Genomic DNA, 18,906 nt, shown 5'->3' on the forward strand with positions numbered 1-18,906 from the left:
TACAGAACCAGGTGGGGAATTAGTGATAAATTGCATTTGGTGTGCCCAGAAGCACACACCTCTGATACCCAGTTGCACCATAGTTATAACTATACGGCAAGACAAAACCTCTTTTTCCCTTTTTTCTTTAAATGGAGATGTTCTCCCTTAATTAACATTCAATTAACATTCACCAGGCAAAGGACAGTGAAATCACAACTAACTTTTGCAGTCTATTTGCCTCCCATTCAGGCTACAATTCTGAGGAGAGTATTCTCTTTCAGCTATACATGGGGAAATCTTCTCAGCAACCCTCTCTAACAAATTAACCAGACTTGTGAATGCCAGACTTCAGTGGGAAACCTTTGTTTAGGTGCCGAGCTTGCTCTCCCATACATGTGGTAGTATAATATATCCTTTGCCACTTCTCTCTAGACCAAAAGGTTCTTATGTTACAAGAGGAAGTATTTGTGGTAAGTCAAGTCATTCCTTCAAAGTCCTGTAAAGTCTTGCTAACATGTTTGCTAACAACAGCTAGTAAAACATCCCCTTATACCTGAAACTTGAAACTCAGATTAGGAAGTACCCTGATGCCCTGATGGCATTGTCTCCAGGGAAATTAAATCCAGACACAGAGCAGCACTTAAAACACAGAGCAGTGCACAGAGCAGTTACTTAAAGGAAGCAAGATGACAAAACTTCACTAACATGATCTAGCCCATCTATTTCCACAGACTTACCAAGTAGTTGCCAGAACCACTAGTATCTGTGAAAGATTCTTTTTGACCATATCTTTTTATAGGTTTAACTTACAACAAGTAAGTTAAATGAAAGACCATACAACAGTGTTTATGGTATGCTTTGGTGGTCTCCACAGAGGTACAGAAAGTATCTGAAGAAATGTTTGTGACTAAATACCTGTGTGCCCTTAGACTTAAAACTGTGTGCTCTTAGAGTCTTGAGGAAGGGAGAAGAGAGGATGCAACATAGTAAAGGCTGTTCATGAACCTTTTAATGTTGTATTACTGTCTGAAGCCATTTACTTATTAGTCTTCCTAACAGAAGTACAGAAGCTTTCTTCATTCATCAAAATTGCAGAATTCAGAAGGAGGAAGGTGGTGGAACACATATTCTTGCTTCAAGAGGCAGAGAGGGTCTCTGTTAAAGAAGGCCTGAATTTCAAGTGGCTTCTCAAAGGTTTGTGTGAAGAAAGGATATTCCCTGCTGCTCACTGAGGGCTATAAAAGCAACACAAGAAAAATTGCTCTGAGTGCAGGAGCTATTCTAAATGGAGCAAATAAGCATCTACTTCAGCATGCACGTTATAAACAGCAGCTCCAAAGGAAAAATAACCTCTACTTCAGTGCTCTTTCAGCTGTTTATTTCCTTTGCCTGCCAAAGTGAATGATCTCACTTGAAGTAAGAAGACACTACATTCCTGAGGAGCCTCTGCAGTTAGTGGATGTGGAAACAGGATGGCAAGCAAAAAGAGATGTGTTTGTTCTAACTTTCTGTGAGGCTCTTATATGGATTTTGTGACTGCCATCTCTTGTTCTAATTGATAGCTCTTCTCCAACTTAATGATATCTGCATATCTCCTGTTTTACAGACAGAATATGTAGGCAGAGGGAAGCTAGCCCTTATAGTGGTATCCACATAACAAGTGGCAATCCCATGTGTATCCATATTATAAGTGGCATCCCTATGGCAGGGGGGTTAGGACTGGGTGATCTTAAGGTCCTTTCCAACCCTAACTATTCTGTGATTCTAAGTACCTGTGGTAGAGCAAAGCGCCAAAAGCAGGTCCCCCAGGGCCCTCTGCTATAAACTCTCCACCCTTCCCTAGACTTAAAAATAATACAACAGTCCCCAAAGTCAAAACTGTTAAAATAGTCAGGAAGAAATTTTGCTGAAGGCTGAACAGAAAATAAAACCCTGCTGGTGCTACACTCCCAGCCTTGCAGCTGAGATAGATATCAGCCAGATTCAGCAAACTGTGGCTGAGACTCTTGAATCTCAAGAAGCCTTCGGTTAAAAACAAGTTGGTTGTTTTAGGGCAGGTGAAGTCCTAAAGATTTTGTTCTGTGGAATCATCTATCCCTGCATTCATGTTATGTTGGTACTACAGGAGGCTAAATGAGAAGTAAAGGAGAAACAGACGTTTATCTGAGCACCAAAGTAAAATAGAGCTTTTACAGAAAACTGCAGGCAGCTGATGCAAATTAGCTCATCACCATGTTTTAGCAAATCTTATTTCAATCACAATAAACATTTCATTTTTAACAATGCCTCATATGGAGATAATATTTGTGTTGCCATTTCACATGGAAAATTAAGGGGTTTTTAATTAAAAAAAATCCTGGAGAAGACTTAAAAAATATTTTGACAATTATTTTGGGGAGAAATTTCATATGTTGATACCATATTAATATTTTCAGCTGAAAAACCACCAAGAAGTGAAATACTGAAATGATCGTTCATGGGTAGCTCCCAGAAATGCACACTGGTTTTTCTGTTACAGTGTGAGGCTCCCTGTCTCTAGGGTTCACATTTCAGCAAAGGATTTTGATGACACAAGTGGAATTGCAAGGTGAGGAGAGCCATGGTGAAGGTGGCTAAAGGTGGAGATTTAATAACTTTATATTCTTACATTTGTGCTATTTCCTAGCCATGAGGCTTATGTTAACCTATTTGAATTTTGACAGAGCAGATAAAAAACTTGCACGAAAAACAGCAACACAGGTAGATAAAACTATTTCATGGTAAGACGAAACTGTTTAAAGCAGGCTTCTCTTCTACAAATAACGGTGTTTCCACAGACAAAAAGATGAGCACTGGGAGAGGTATGAAATTTCCTTGCATTAGTAGTGATTTTGAGATGATCCCTCATTGTAAGACTGGTGTTGCTGGGAAGCAGGAGGAGGTATTTAATGTCTCCTTGCCCTGCTGACTGATCCCACAATGAACATTTGTTTTATACAGAATAAAGGACTCTTGCTCACAGGAGGCATATGAGTGTCAGTGTGGTACATTTCTTCCAGTCTTGAGCTGCCACTCTTCCTTCTGGTAGTCTATAAAACTGAAAAACCTGTGATTTCCTCTGCTTCCTGCAACCTTGTCCCAAACAACTCTCACTGCCACTGCATTCAGTCAAGAAAAATGAGCATGGAAGAAACATATGTGTGTCTTTTGTTTTTTGTTTTTTTTTTTTTCTGGCAGGAGCCAGCTCCAGTGTATGGAGGTACCATGACTAGGTCTCTAACCTAAACCAGTGTGACTTGTCTCCCTTGCCTTCCCCTACTCCAGCCACATCTGCATCCCTAATAGAAATGTCACCGTACCTTTCCTGCAGAAATGGCAAACTACTGGCTATGTCTCTGCTAAGCCAGTAGATACTCAAAGTTGACAATAAGTCAAAAGACAAATTCTGGACTTTTATTCCTCCCTTGCAAAGTATAGAATCAAAACTTGGACATTACAAAGCTAGCTTATATATTAATAGCTTGCCTTGATATGGTATTTACTTAAATTATAGCCATGTGTACTTAAGGTCTGTGTATCATTACAATTTCCTCAAAAGGTAATGAGCAAATTACCATTATTATAGAATAGAAAGACATGGTTTTTAAAAATAAATCTTGGGAGAAAAAGTTATGGACATTAAATTAACAATATGTTCTGTTGCTGAGTGCTTCTTTCCCTAAAAAATAATTCCTTATATTAAAGAGACTCAGGTTGGAGTTGTGCATGATCAGGTAATCCCATCACAACTCTATCGTATTGGCGTGCTTTCTATCCTGTCCGCTTTTTATGTCATTAGTGTCAGCTTTTACAGAAGACAATCCTTTTACCATATTCTGATATTGATGTGTCCATTTACATGTCTGCAAAATTAAATCGTAGCAAATCATCTAGTACAACATTAGTGTGAGGGGAGATCCTGGGAGGGTCACTCCTGGACAACAACTCACAAGAATCAGGAATCTTAAAAAGAGCAAATGAATCCATTGAACCACCCTTTATTACTTAGTCTCATTCAGCTATTGATCAGGTTTATGCTGACAGGCTCTAGGGTGTCCTGTTTTGTGAGACTTTTAATGCATTCTGAAAGATTCTTGCTTCCAGCATCTGTGTTTTACCATCATTGAGGGATTGCTGAGGTGAGTAGCTCGAGAGAGGACGCCTTCAACACCTGAGCGGGGGGAAGCTCAGCGTCCAGGAGCCTCAGCTCAGAGCGGCGAGAGCCACCGGGGGAGCCTCAGTCCTCGACAGGACCTGCCCAGGAGCCGGCAGCTCAGCTGAGGCGAGCAGGGACTCACAGGGGGCGGAGCCAGGAGGAGCGGCACCAGCCCTGAGCGGGTAAAAACCTGCCCCAGGGAGCGCCATGCTGTAGTCTGCGCGAAAGGCGAGTACGAGCCTTATGACCAGGGCCTGGGAGCTCCGCTCTGTCTGCCCCGGCGGTGGCAGCGTAGGCACCCAGACAGAGCCGATGAGGGGGGAGGCTGCAGTGCAGAGCTCGGGGTGTAGAGAGTGCCTGCACCGGTCTGGTGAGGAGAGGGTGCGCAATGGGCAGGGCTGCACTCGGTGCTCCCTGGTGGAGGTGCTCCTGCAGCAGGGGCTGAGCTGCGGGAGGCTGCGAGATGTCGGGGAAGCTGAGAGAAAGCAGGACTGCTTGCTGCAGGCCCAAACTGTGCAGGGGCCTCATGTGTCCACTGTAGCTTATGCAGGAAAGAAGGAAGCAGTTAACCCGGGAAGCTGGGAAATAGTAACAAAACAAACAAAAAAAAAACAAAACCACACACACAGAAAAAAAAAAGGAAGGAGACAACTAAAAGCAAGGGGTTTCCTCCTAAATCTGATGTCCGCACCCAGAACTACTTAGCTGTCCTGAAGGGGGCTGATGAGGAAACACACTCGCACCAGAAACAACCGGCTGATGCACTGGTAAAGATCTCTACTGGTGCTGCCAGGAAAAAGGGTCGGGTCGTAGTAGTAGGGGACTCTTCTTTGAAAGGAACAGAGGCACCCCTCTGTCAGCCTGCCCAGTCTCAAAGGAGGTGTGCTGCCTACCAGGGGCTTGAATCAGGGATGTTGCAGAGAGGCTGCCTGCTCTAGTAAGTCCCACTGAATATTACCCACTGCTAGTGATCGGTGTGGGTGCTAGTGATATAGATAGCAGTAGACAGAGAACATAAAGAAGGACTACAGAGCCCTGGGAGAGGTGGTTAGGGGCTCTGGAGCTCAGGTAGTCTTTTTGGCAATTCCCAAGGAGAAAGGGGAGGACTTTAAAGAGGCTAGGAGGATTTGCCAGATTAATAAATGGTTAGAACAGTGGTGCCATAGTTAGGGGTTTGGGTATTTAGAACATGGCTTCACTACGGGGAAATCCTGCCTGACCAATTTGGTAGCCTTCTATGACGGGGCTACAGAACTAATGAACAGGAGTAGAGCAGGTGACATCATCTACCTGGACTTGTGCAAAGCTTTTGACACTGTCGCACATCACATCCTTGTCTCTATATTGAAGAGATATCCATTTGATAGGTGGACCACTCGGTGGATAAAGAACTGGCTGGATGGCAGCACGCTAAGAGTTGTCATCAATGGCTCAGTGTCCAGCTGGAGACCAGTAATGAGTGATGTCCCTCAGGGATTGGTGTAGGGACCAGTCTTGTTCAACATCTTTGTTGCTGATATGGATAGTAGGATGGAGTGTGCCTTCAGCAAGTTTGCCGATGACACCATGCTGTGTAGTTCAGTTGATACCCTGGAGGGAAGGAATGCCATCCAGAGGGACCTTGACATGTTTGTGAAGTGAGCTGATGCCAACCTTATGAAGTTTAACCATGCCAAGTGCGAGGTCCTACACCTGGGTTGAAGCAATCCCAGGCACAACTACAGGCTGGGCAGAGAAGAGATTCAGAGCAGCCCTGAGGAGAAGGATTTGGGGGTGCTGGTCAACAAGAAACTTAACATGAGCCGGCACTGTGCACTCACAGCCCAGAAAGCCAGCCATATCCTGGGCTGCATCAAAAGAAGTGCGACCAGCAGGTCAAAGGAGGTGATCCTGCCCCTCTACTCTGCTCTCATGAGACCTCACTTGGAGTATTGTGTATAGTTTTGGGTCCTCAACATAAAAGTGACATGGAACTGTTGGAACAAGTCCAGAGAAGGGCCACGAGGATGATCAGGGCACTGGAGCACCTCCTGTATGAAGACAGGCTGAGAAACTTGGGGCTGTTCAGCCTGGAGAATAGAAGGCTGCATGGAGACCTCGGAGCGATCTTCCAGTATCTGAAGGGGGCCTATAAGGGTGCTGGGGAGGGACTGTTCATTAGGGACTGTGATAGGACAAGGCGTAACAGGTTCAAACTTCACCAGGGGAAGTTTAGATTGGATATAAGGAGGAAGTTTTTTACTGTAAGGGTGGTGAGGCACTGGAATGGGTTGCCCACGGAACCTGTGAATGCACCATCCCTGGTGGTATTCAAGGCCAGGTTGGACAGAGCCTTGGGTGATATGGTTTAGTGTGAGGTGTCCTTGCCCATGACAGGGGGTTGGAACTTGATGATCTCCTTTCCAACCCTAACTATTCTATGATTCTATGATTTCTGTACTTTTCCTCTCCTTCAGGACTGTTATTTCTATTACATAGCTACAGATTTAGAGTGGTTTATACTATTTGGTTATATTTACACAGATATCAACTCACCCATCACTTCCAAAGAGCCTCCCCTTCCATGCTAATGTCTCTCTTTTTTGTCTCTCGTATTCCTTCCCCTTTATGGCTTCAGCCTCACTTTCTCTCTCCCGGACAGTTCTTCTATCTCACCAGTGGAAAAAGTAAAAATCTAATTTGGTTGTACTTCTTGACACCTCTCATAGCCGAGGAGGTTGACGATTTTCCTCAGTCTTTCCTTCTGGTGTTTGCTTTCTTGTCTTTATGTGTTTTCCCTGACTAATGAGGTGGTTGGTGACAGGCAGCATGGCTTTGCTAAGGGCAAATCATGCCTGACCAATTTGGTCACCTTCTATGATAGATCCACCACAGAACCGATGGACAGGGGTAGAGCAGGTGACATTGTCTACCTGGGCATTTGCAAAATGTTTGACACTGTCTTGCACAACATCCTTGTCTCTAAACTGAAGAGACATACATATGATGGATGGACCACTTGGTTGATAAAGAACTGGCTGGATGGCCGCACACAGAGTGTTCAGGTCAATGGCTCAATGTCCAACGGGAAATGGGGGTTTGGTGTTGGGGTTGATCCTATTCCATATCTTTGTCGGCGACATGGACATTGCCATTGGTGCACCTTCAGCAAGTTTGCTCATGACACCTATCTGTGTGGTCCAGTTGATATGCTGGAGGGAAGGGATGAGATCCAGAGGGACCTTGACATGCTTGAGAGGTGGCTGCTGCCAACCTAATGGAGTTCAACGAAGCAAGTGCAGAGTCCTGCACCTGGCTTGGGACAATCTCAGGCATAGCTACAGGCTGGGTGGAGAAGAGATTCAGAGCAGCCCTGCGGAGAAGGACTAGGGGACCTTGATTGATGAGAAATTGAACATGAGCTGGCTTCAGTGTGTGCCTGCGGCCCAGAAAATAGCCATATCCTGGGCTGCATCAAAAGAAGCGTGACCAGTTGGACAAAGGAGGTGATCCTGCCCCTCTTCTCTGCTCCCGTGAGACCTCAGTTGGAGTATTGTATACAGTTCTGGTGTCCTCGGCATAAGAAGGACATGGAGCTTTTAGAGCAAGTCCAGAGGAGGGCCATGAGGATGATCAGTGGGCTGGAGCACCTTGCATATGAAGATAGGCTGAGAAAGTTGGGGCTGTTCAGCCTGAAGAAGAGAAGGCTGTGTGGAGACCTTAGAGCAATCTTCCAGTATCTGAAGGGTGCCTATAAGGGTGCTGGGGAGGGACTCTTCATTAGGGACTGTAGTGATAGGACAGGGGGTTTAATTAAAGAGGGGAAGTTCAGGATAGATATAAGGAAGAAGTTCTTTACTATGAGGGTGGTGAGACACTGGAACAGGTTGCCCAAAGAAGTGATAAATGCTCCATCCCTGGCGGAGTTCAGGGCCAGGTTGGACAGGCCTTGGAGCAACCTGGCATAGTTGAAGGTGTTCTTGTCTGTGGCAGGGGTTTGGAACTAGATGATCTAAGGTCCTTTCCAACCCTAATTATTCTATGATTCCGTGATTCTATATGTAGCCTTCTGCTTGCTGTGTATGTGCTCTGTGAAAGAGCAATACAAATAGTATCCTGTAAAAGCTAATTGCGTAGTAACTCTGTATTTATGTCAAACTTTAAACTCTGGATTTCTAACTTCAGGAAGATTTGTTGCAGGGGTATAACTTTTTTCAGAAAAGGCCAATGAAAAAAAAAATGGAAGGAAATTTTATCTCAAATTGAGATCATGAGAGTATAAGCTAGGGCAATCCAGCAAGATTTTTGTTTCAGCTCTTTCACCTTTTACAGAACTTTGAAGTCTGTCTTGTGTTTGTCTCCAGAGGCAGGTATTAGAGCATCAAGTGCCCACATCATTCTGGTCACTGTGTGGCCTTAACAGTTTGTGAAATTCAAACAAGAACTGAGAGAAGACCTTGGTGTAATGATATTTCTGAATTCTCAGAAAAAATAAAAATGTGGACAGAATGGTTTAGGAGCTTACCAAGAGTGGTTTAGAGATAATGTTTCTCATTAGATGCGTTAGAGAACACTGGTCTGTGCTCACATCTTCCATGCTTGTTTCATATCCTGTTGTGGAAAGAAGGTTTTGCTGCACAAGGGACTGGCAGCAGGACTTGGGCCTCAAATATAAAGTAGCTTCCCCTTTCAACAGGCATGAAAATCTTCCCTAACTGCAGTTGACTTATTTTGACCCAGATCTGGAATTCTCCATCTTCTGTTTGCCCTTTGACTGTAATTTCTGCTAATCTCAAAGTATCTGAGGCAGTGTGCTGAACTTTTTCCTAGTTAGTTTGTGGGTTTTATTGGTGGGGGTTAGGAGAAGGTTATGACCTATTTTTCGTGCTAGGAAAGCAAGGTACATAAGTTCTTATCTCCTATCAGACGTGTAACCCCTCATAAATTATTCCTGAGTACACAAACTTGGTAAAATTTTAACCTGTCTGAAATTAGTTTCCTCCTCTCTCACAATAAAGGGATTTTGGATTGCCAGGTAGAACTTCAACTTAAACATGAGATCAGGTGTATCAAGATATAGAAAATGAGGGCTAAATTCCCAGCTGGTAGAAGTTAACCTGGCTGAATGTACTACAGGGGGGCTGTACTCTTGTACTCTTACTGAAAGTCTGCTCTAGCTGTAGAGAAGTACTGTACTATCACGAAAAATGACTATTAATTAAATTCATGGGCATAGAAGGTTTCCCCAATGCAAGAATAACCTCTGACATATTAACATCCAGTCCATTATCTGATTGTTCAAGCAGAACAAGATGTTAACATGAGCATTGCGCAATTTGATAGAAAAATTTGAGACACACTGTTCATGTGATTTTTTTTTTCTTCTGTAATCGATTGCAAAACTTCATTTATTTTGTATCTGTAAAAACATATTCATATCTGCCATCTTCTTTTAATGGGTTGACCAGGAAACAGCCATCTGATGCAGACTTTTGCCTGTCTTTACATATATTATATATATATATACGCGAAAGAGACTTCATGACTCTTTCTTGAAGCCTTCTGAGCTTGTTGTGAGGTAAGATGCATCCATTTAATATTTCCATCTCTATTTTGAAAATAAACCTTTCTTTGTTTTTTTCTGCAGGAATCTTGGGAATAACCTTTACTTTAAGAGCTAGTCTTTCTTTATAATGTTTAAAATCATTTCCAAATGCATATAGAGCTTTCTTCATGACAGAAACTGGTTTAAAGCTTGGAACATTTAACTTTCACTTTGTTAGATTTATTTTTTTATTGTCTTGGTATACTTATTGCTTCAAAAATGTTTTGGATTGTCACACAATTTGGTTATGGAAAACTTACTCCATAAGCTGAATAGATTATTTTTCTTTCTTTCCTTTTTTTTTTTTTTTCCCTCTGTAATGTTTCCGTTTAAAAAAAATTAGGAAATCTCTGAGGACAAAAAAAGAGAAAATCATTTAACTTATGTATGCAGACTATGCAGTTCTGAATATAAGATTTTGAGGGGAGGTTTTTTGGCTTTGTTTTTTCCCATCAAAGACAACAAGTGTGTCAGACAGTCTAACACATGAATTTGTAACTTGGTGCTCCCGTATGCCATCGGTGTGGTTGTTTAGTGCATGCTTTGAGAGTTGATTTTAAAGGTCTTAAAGAGTCTCTTTTAATAATTCATATTGATTCAGTACAGGGTGAAGATGATTGACATGTTAAATGATTAGCACTTACAGTATGAACATGTTAATTACTGTATTTTTAATGCTGTTAGCTTTTATAAACCAAGAAAAGGTGTTCTTAAAGAGACACTAGTAGATTTGCAACACACTAGAAAACAGTGTTATACAAAGCAGACCTAGAAATATTTCTTTCTTTTCAGTCTTCTCTCTCCCATCTTATAATTCAGCAGAGATGTTTTATTCATTTGGCTCTTGTGCCTGAACACCAAGTAAAATAATGATTAATAATAATAATGCAGTCATGAATGGTGTTATAGGGTGGTCCCCTACCTTCCCTCTGTGATCAGGAGTGGCTGCTGTTACAGACACAGTCATAATCCTGTGGTTTTCAACATAAGTTGAAAGCCTTTATCTGCTGCAGTGTCTGAATCACAGTGCTGACTAGCAAACAAGTAGAGTAAAACAATTTATAGATACATTTTCCTCCCTTTCTTTCAGAAAAAATGGCTTAGCCATAAACAAAGGTTGTCGTGCAGTAAAGCAAAAAGGAATTTACTTTTGAGTGATGCCACTTGACATAACATTGTGCTGCAGACCATAGAACTAATCTTTACCTATATCTCTGGGCCATTTCAGCCACACCTGGACATTGTATTGGCACATATATTGTTCCACATCCTTATGGGACTAGGGGAGGATGAGTTTCAGTTGCGAATGCTCCATCCCTGGCGGTGTTCAAGGCCAGGTTGGACAGAGCCTTGGGTGGCACAGTTTAGTGGGAGGTGTCCCTGCCCATGGCAGGGGGGTTAGAACTAGATGATCTTAAGGTCCTTTCCAACCCTAACTGTTCTATGATTCTATGAAGACTTGCAGGATGCATTGAGTTAGTGAGACTATGGCAGAGATAAGGCAATAGGTAAATCGAAGGCTACAGGTAGTGGTCAGGGGCAGAAATGCTGTAGCAAGATCTATATGTCAGTACAGGAGATGGTGATATTGGAAAATATCACTTGGAGATCAAGAAAACTTCTCAGACCAGGCTGGGGTACCTCAGCCCATCCTTACAGCAAATACCTCTTAAAGCTGTATACCCAGAGCTGTCCTCCATGTCAAGGAGCTCCAGAGGAAGAGTTGTTACCATACACTGATGAAGGGAGGCTTTTGATAAGGTACTGATCTGAGCGTGGGGCTGGAAATTAAAATAGAAAGAATATTTCAGGTGGAAGGAACCTAAAATAATAATCTAGTCAAATTGCTTGACGAGTTCAGGGCTGACCAAAAGTTGAAACAAATTATTAAGGGCATAGCTAATTATTAAGGGCATCATAATTAAAGGGTAACATCTATATCAAGGTGTAGGGCCATTGGTAAGTCACAAGGACTACTGAATGGTCCCCATTGACAAAGGACTGTACAGGACTGTACATTGTATTTAAAGGCTGAGTAGGAAAGGTTATACTCTGAAGACAGAAATGAATCTTAACTTTTTCTATACTTAGTCCTCTTCAACCTATTTCAGCTGTTGAAGAGTACTAATGCAGATACAGATTTCACTTAGGAAGTCTTCAGTGGCCTCTTTCTATGTCCACATATTTCTTTAAAGTCCTAACATGAAAAAAGGAATCACAATTCTTGTTTCTTTGGAGGGTTCCTTCTAAGTGTTCCTGCATACTGCTTGAGCAGGGTCTTACATTGCAACAGAGGTACATAACAGCATCATTAATTAAAACTGGAGGAGTTAGGCAGTAAGGGAGCAGGCAGAAGAGAACAGCCTGTGAGTTGCAAATTTAAGGGAAGATTTCTGAACTGAGCATTACTCATAATCTTGGAGCTACATGTTCTAGCAGCATGACTGCACGTGTGTCTGGAGCTTTCAGCACTGTCTTTTGGAGTTTGAAAACCTGAGACTATAAGGCACGCTTCTACATATTCATTTTTTCTGGCCAGTCTTGCTATATCATACTGTTTTTAATCTGCAGGAGGGTGGAATGGAGGAGGTGCTAAAAAACCCAAGAAAGCAGAACACTTCTAATTTCTTCAATCTAACCAAGTGATGGAAAATTCACCAAAAGAAATTTTGCAGTGTGATTTTCAAGCTTTCAGAAAACTACTGACTAATGTAATAATTTCCAAAGTCCTGAAGTCATATCATGAAATATTTTTTTGGCAAAGAACAGGTCTGGGTCTACCTTGCCCTTTGCTAGCATAACTCTAAGGGCTGCTTTTTCAATATTCATTTATTTTTTTACTTGCAACCACTATAATTAATACTGAAGTATTTTTGTTTGGGTTTTCTTTGGGGGTTTCATTTGTAATAAAACCAGATATTGTTCCTGGCAGTATTCAAGGCCAGGTTGGACGAGGCTTTGGGTGGCATGGTTTAGTGTGAGGTGTCCCTGCCCATGGCAGGGGGGTTGGACCTAGATGATCTTAAGGTCCTTTCCAACCCTAACTATTCTATGATTCTATGATTCTATATTGTGTTATCACGTGAATACACCTCTGCATGACAAGGACCAGGTATTCTGAAAGCTGCCAGCACAGAAAACCCTTTCACAGGGAACACATATCCTGCTTCTTGGACTCAAGGTACTCCTGTAAATAGAATACTGAACTTTCAGAAAGTGTTATTGCCTAGTTCAATAATAAAGTATTAATAACCAAGTTTTCTGTCCTGTTGGGGGCAATGTGCATCCTCAAGTTGGACTTACGAGGACTTATTAAACTCAGTAAGTCTTTGTACAGCCCAAGACATCCTTTGGTTAGAATTCATACAGAAAGAGGCTGCAGTTGTACATGAGCAGATTAACAGCTTTCCCACTGTTTTTTTTTTATTTCTACAACCAGGTTTTTAGCCTAACACCTTTATTCTTGTCATCTTATGCATGTTCTAGAGGACATTTCTCGCGCATCTCGAGAAGCTTATGAGTCAGTATTTTTAAACTCGAAATTAGGTTCTTAAAACTGTATCCATGAATATAAATACCATCACAGTTTTAGAAAGTGCTAAATATCCTGTAAATGTCACCAAACCAGAGTTTTAAAATTAAATTAGCTTATAATATATAGCTACTTTCCAAAAGGCATTTCTCTGAAAAAATGTAAGGGAAGAATGAAAAATCAGAAATCTGCAATTAAAAATAAAATTTACAGTTGCCCAAATCATCTACATCATCACTGCTGGTTTTGTTTTTGATGATTATATATTGTTTCCTTTGTATAAAATCTAAAACCCACATGAAGACTCTGAGAAGCAGCAAAAATTTGCATTCATTTCCAAAATTTTTCTTTACAGAAGATGCTTCCCTTTTATAAATGTTTCCCTTTTATAAATGTTTATCAAAATATTATGCCTAGAGGTTTTCAAAATGTGCACTGAAAATTCACAACACATGTCCCAGCGGTGAAATTTCAAAGAGGAGCTTTGGCTGCAAAGGTGTTTATGTACTTTTCAATCACTAGCTATTACTTATAAACTTTACTTTTAGTTACTGCCCAATTCAAGAAGCATCAGTACCCTGAACAACAATTCATACACATCAGCTTACTCCAGACATAGTTTTAAGTCACCTTCAGATGAAGAGAAGCACAGTATTTAAGCCTGTATTAAATATTGCTCCCAAGGAAGGTTCTGACCAGGGGATTTAAACGCACACTAAAGTCATGTATTTACCCCATCTCAGACCATGCATTGTATATGAAGTTATAACTCCCTTTTTCCAACCTCTTGGACACATGGGACACAGTACAAAATACTATAAATTTAAGAAAAAAAAGAAAAAAGCAATAAACTTAACGTACTTCAAACTTAAAATGGGAAGAGCACCTATCCCTAATCAATCTACTCTTTCATTTAGTTCCAAACAGCTCTTCCTGGAGCTTTTTCCTGGTTTGGATTTCTAATCCCTATCAGCAGCTACCAGTTGAATTTCAACACAATTTCATTGAAGTGAGATGCTCCAACTAGCCTGTGAGTAGGAGACAGAAATAAAATGTACTGATTTGCTAAATATGGCAGAGCCCCAGTGACCAGCAGGAGGTGCTGTAGATAATTTTGGTTCTTGCAAGATGAAGATGATAGATTTGGGTCTAAGGCTGTGTTGTGTTGAATGTGGCTTGTTGTCTTTATGTTTCCCCTAAATATCAATTAATGCTTGTCCAACAAAAAAAAAAGGACGGTAACTATTTCTTAGCTATATTTCTGCTCTCAATTACAGCCTCTGTTCCTCTTGTTTTGTTTATTTCAGACAAAAAGGAATTAAAAATGGATATTGAAAATAACTTTCAAATTGCCTTGGTGTACTAAATCTTTGGACTGTGCAGTTACACTTGAAATCCAGGATATATTCAGGGTAAATATTTTGGGTAACACCTGCAACAGTTGTGATAAATGCCCCAGGTCATGGACGGTAACAGAGAAGAGCCAGGCTTAGTGGTCAGCGTGCTGGCTGTTGTGTGTTTTTCTGCAATCTGGTTTTTACGCACCCTGCTAACAAAAGCCTGTTTTGCTGAAGATTTAACTAGTGCTGCATGCACTGACAAGCATGGAGCAGGCCACCCCTGGAGAAAAAAGCCTCTTACATATTAATTCCCACTTTTTAAAACCCTCTTAGATATTCACGTAGCTTCAGACTTGCCAAACTTTGTCTTTTTTTGCCAACATCTGGTCCGTTATAGCAGAGCACAATTATTTTTCATGTCAACTGTTGATATAGCTTCTTGTCTCAGTAGGTTTTTGGGTTTTGTTTTTTAAATCTTTTTCTAAATAAGGATAAATCTGCAATAGCCTGTAAGGTACTGGGAAGTCATGGGTGCCTTTACAATGAAATAGAACCAGTTACCTCAAGAAAATCAACTCTTACAGAAAAGAAAATGAGATGTAATAGAAAATCATGATCCTTTTAGTGCTGTATAACCAGTGTTTAGTATACACATCCCCTTCCCACCAGACGAGACACATAAAAGGTAGGTATAATTTTCCAGTCAGTGGATTTGTTCCAATCTCTCTAGATAAAGTACAGAGATACCAAGTGATTTGTACAGAACTTTTTTGCTTTTAAACCCCACAAAACCTTTCAAGAAAAGAAAACCTTAGACACAAATGCTTTCAGATATGTGTCTTGTTGCTTATAAGTATGTTAAATTCATTTATTTAGTTTATTATTTAGTAGTAGAAAGTACTTTCTGACTTTTTGACTTTTTTGTCTTTTTTGGTCCATTCATTTCAGACTGAAATTTTGAACCATGTTTTTTCTCAGATCACTACCTTTAGAGCTAACCCTTTGTCGGTTACAAATGCTGTGTGCATTTACTTATGCAAGTAATCTCTGGGTTCAGGGTGGGGTCAGCAGACCTTATCTCTATTCATAAATGTGGTTTTTTGCCTATGAATAGGGTTAGGGGAACAAAAATCCAGGTATGGGTTACAGTTACAGCACATTGTGGCTGTAACAACCTATTCTGTGAATAACTCTGCAAAGATGGGATCAGGTGAGGCTTCTCTTTGTGCGTGTTTTCAAGACTCAAACACTACGGATCATACTTTCAAAGCATTTTTATTTTTCCCCCAGAAAGCCATATTTGTCCTTGTCTTTATCTTCTGCATCAATCTCTCCCTACACTGAGACAGTAAAGTTAAGACACAGAATGGCTTTGTCTGCAGGAGCACACTCAGACTAGTCTTCCAGACTAATTTTCTGCTTGGGTTACTTTCCTAATTATAATTTGTGTTCTCATCATGTTGTGGAAGAGTACATTTCAAATGAGCTTGCAATACACAGTGTAGAATATGAGATTCATAGCACTGTTCATAACATAGAAAACCAGTTTTTAATTTGTCATAATGCAAATGTCATAATGATTACAAGTTTTCAACCCTGCGATATATTTTTTTTCCCTGGCTATTTGTAAACTAAAGTCTCAAGTTTCATTTTCCCACTCCGTGTGTAAGATCAGTGGAGCAGGATGTTGACCTACCTCCTCACAATCAGAGCTGTGTATGTTATGCATCATGTTCCAAAATACTTTTAAGTATGTGGAAAGGGGAAAAAAGAATACATGAATTATGCCTCTTTAGCCTTCTTACGCTTGCTAATAGATTTTAAATGGACTGTTTGGGGTTCTCTAAGTTAATACAAGGAATTCTCTAAGTTAATACTAAGAATATTTCCTGGGAATGGAGAACTCATTTTTTATTGAGTGATAGAAATAGGATACCTGATTTTGGTGAGACTAGAAGAAGCTAAGGTTTCAAATCTGAATTAACCACCCACTCCTGGGAAACAGTCTCATGCAAAATTTTCAGGTGCATCTCATTCTAGTGTTTCTACTGAGCCTGAAGAGACACTGTAAAACAACATGGCTGTGCACAAAAGCCTTTGTATGGAAAAAAAAAGTGTGATATGGATCACTATACAAATTCATTTGAATATCTTTACTTGTACGCCTTGCCTAGCCTGATTAACCTTATGTTAGGTTCTACCTACAAGTACATCATTGTCCAGGGCCTTATAGTAAGCTGGCCAAAGCTGCCTATGTGACAATGCTCACATGAAAGCTGGATTGTTTCCTGCTCTAAGGGATCATAACATCTTGTTGGCCTGCAGCAGGATGAGTGGCAACACCCTCTCAACTAGGAGTTCTAGTTGTGATGTTAGAGGGAGAAAGATCCCAGCTTCCATGTCTCGCTGGCCCTGCTTTGCATCTGTTGGTCTGAGCCTTGTGCGCTTGGATCTGGTTAGTCCCTGAATGGTGATATTTGTTCCTTACCCTTTGTAGTCTTCTAGGCAAAATCTCAATGTGGTCCTGGTGGATAATAGTTATAGGTCATTAGTTGCAAGTCTAATTCTCTGTGAACATGTGTGATACAATAAGCACTTGTCCCAGTGCAGCCATACTCATTTGAGGATTTTTGCATGACAAGGATGAGTATTTTTGAATGGGATATGGATGTTTTGGTTTTGTTGTGAAATATCAGATCATTTTAGCCCTGTGTGTATCTGCTTTCTCCTCCATGGATGTGAGATGGGTGCTCCCTCTTTGCAGAGGACTAAGAGGAAGCACAGTGGAACACCTTCCCAGCCTGCCTACTTTGGGCATGACAGCCCAAAACATGGACAACTAGTGCTGGGGTCCCACCATTGTCCAAGGGAAAAAAAAAGACAGACTTAATCTCTCAGTAACCGTAGGCTCTTCCCTCTAATCCAGCATGTCAAAATCCACCAAGCTGATGATAAAAATGAGTTTGTCTGAAGAAGAGCATGTGAGATCTCCCACCTCCAGCATGGTAGAAAAGGGGTAGGCACATATCCCCAGGAAAGCATAGCTCAGCACTTCAATCACCTCTCCAGACCTGAGCAGCTGAGTTGTGGAAATCACTTTAACATAAATCTCTCAGCAGCTTTTTTGTCTGAAATAAATGGTGCATAAAGGAAATGCAAAATTGTTTGGTGGACAGTATTATCTATGTGTTTACAGCCCTCAGCACTTTTCTTTCTCTCTTTTGACTGCGTAGTTCCCACTGGTGTGAATAGCTGTGCACGAAACGAAAGCTTCTGAACTCTAGCAGGGTTTAAGAGAGCTCTCTCTTTAAAGCTGTGACAGCTATGCACTTGTGGTTGCAAGAAATGTCAAGTGAGAAGAATTACTATTAGTAGAAAGTAATTATTTTTTCATTTCCAAGGTTCCTTGTTCACTGTTAATCTAAATGTAGACTTTCTATAATTCTGCATTGTTATCATCCCCCTGGATGTAATGCTTTCATTTCCATTTGCTATTTTACATATACACCTTCACACACACATGCGTATAGTTGTGGCACCTCATAATGGTTTTTTATGTTATTCCATCTCTTCAGGTCTACTTTGGTATGTATTTTCTGTTGCCATAACATGTTGATGATATCCAATATTTGTATAAAGATTCAAATCAATCTTTATCACATCAGAACACTATCATTCAAAAGGAAAGCAAAAATCAATAATTCATTAAGCAAGAGAGAAATGAATGATTTGAAAATGTAGTGCTTCTCCCCTTTAATAATTTAAAAAAAAATGCATTGCTTAAATGAAGTTTGATCACTTTTTAGACTGAATAAGTCTGAGTTAATGCATTTGATTGTAGTCAGCATAGTATTCATCATGGAATAAATAGTAAAAATGTAAAATTAACATATTTTTCAGTTTGCTAAAACTTCTGATTCATTATAAATGCTCCATGATTTGAAAAAAATATGGAGAGTGGGGGTATATGGTTTCAAAGTTAATTAAAATAGCTTTTTTACACAAAATTATTCATTTCAAGTTGGAAGCATTCATTTTCAAAAAGCTTGTCTCATAAAAAATGAATAGAGTTACTTTGAAATAGAGAATTTTGCTCTTTTAAAAAGGCATATATTAAATCTAAGAAATGTTAGGAACTGTAATACTTTTGAAAAAAAAAGAAGTTTTGTTTTGGGTTTGGAGTTTTGACTGAAAGAACCAGAAGAATAGACATAAATGTGTGACATCTGATCACTTCGGTCCTTTTTTTTTTTTCACTGATAATCAGTGAAAATCAACCTTATTTGCCTCACTC

The 18,906-nt window shown here is 40.5% G+C and overlaps 1 protein-coding gene across 3 annotated transcripts in view; it reads left to right on the forward strand.

The window, feature by feature from the left end:
- The first annotated feature begins 9,567 nt into the window (after positions 1–9,567).
- LOC134160935 (urea transporter 2-like) overlaps positions 9,568–18,906 on the forward strand; it is a 331,080-nt gene continuing 321,741 nt past the window's right edge. For 2 of the 3 annotated variants that reach the window (XM_062613401.1, XM_062613402.1), the window contains exons 1-2: positions 9,568–9,713; positions 14,190–14,302. The gene's annotated coding sequence lies outside the window, so the exon portion shown is untranslated. The remainder of the gene's footprint in view (positions 9,714–14,189; positions 14,303–18,906) is intronic. The other variant, XM_062613403.1, reaches the window with a different exon arrangement.

Source organism: Pezoporus occidentalis, unplaced genomic scaffold (genome assembly GCF_034315485.1).
Source record: "Pezoporus occidentalis ecotype Australia unplaced genomic scaffold, CSIRO_AGI_Poc_V1 ctg166, whole genome shotgun sequence".
Taxonomy (NCBI): Eukaryota; Metazoa; Chordata; class Aves; order Psittaciformes; family Psittacidae; genus Pezoporus; species Pezoporus occidentalis.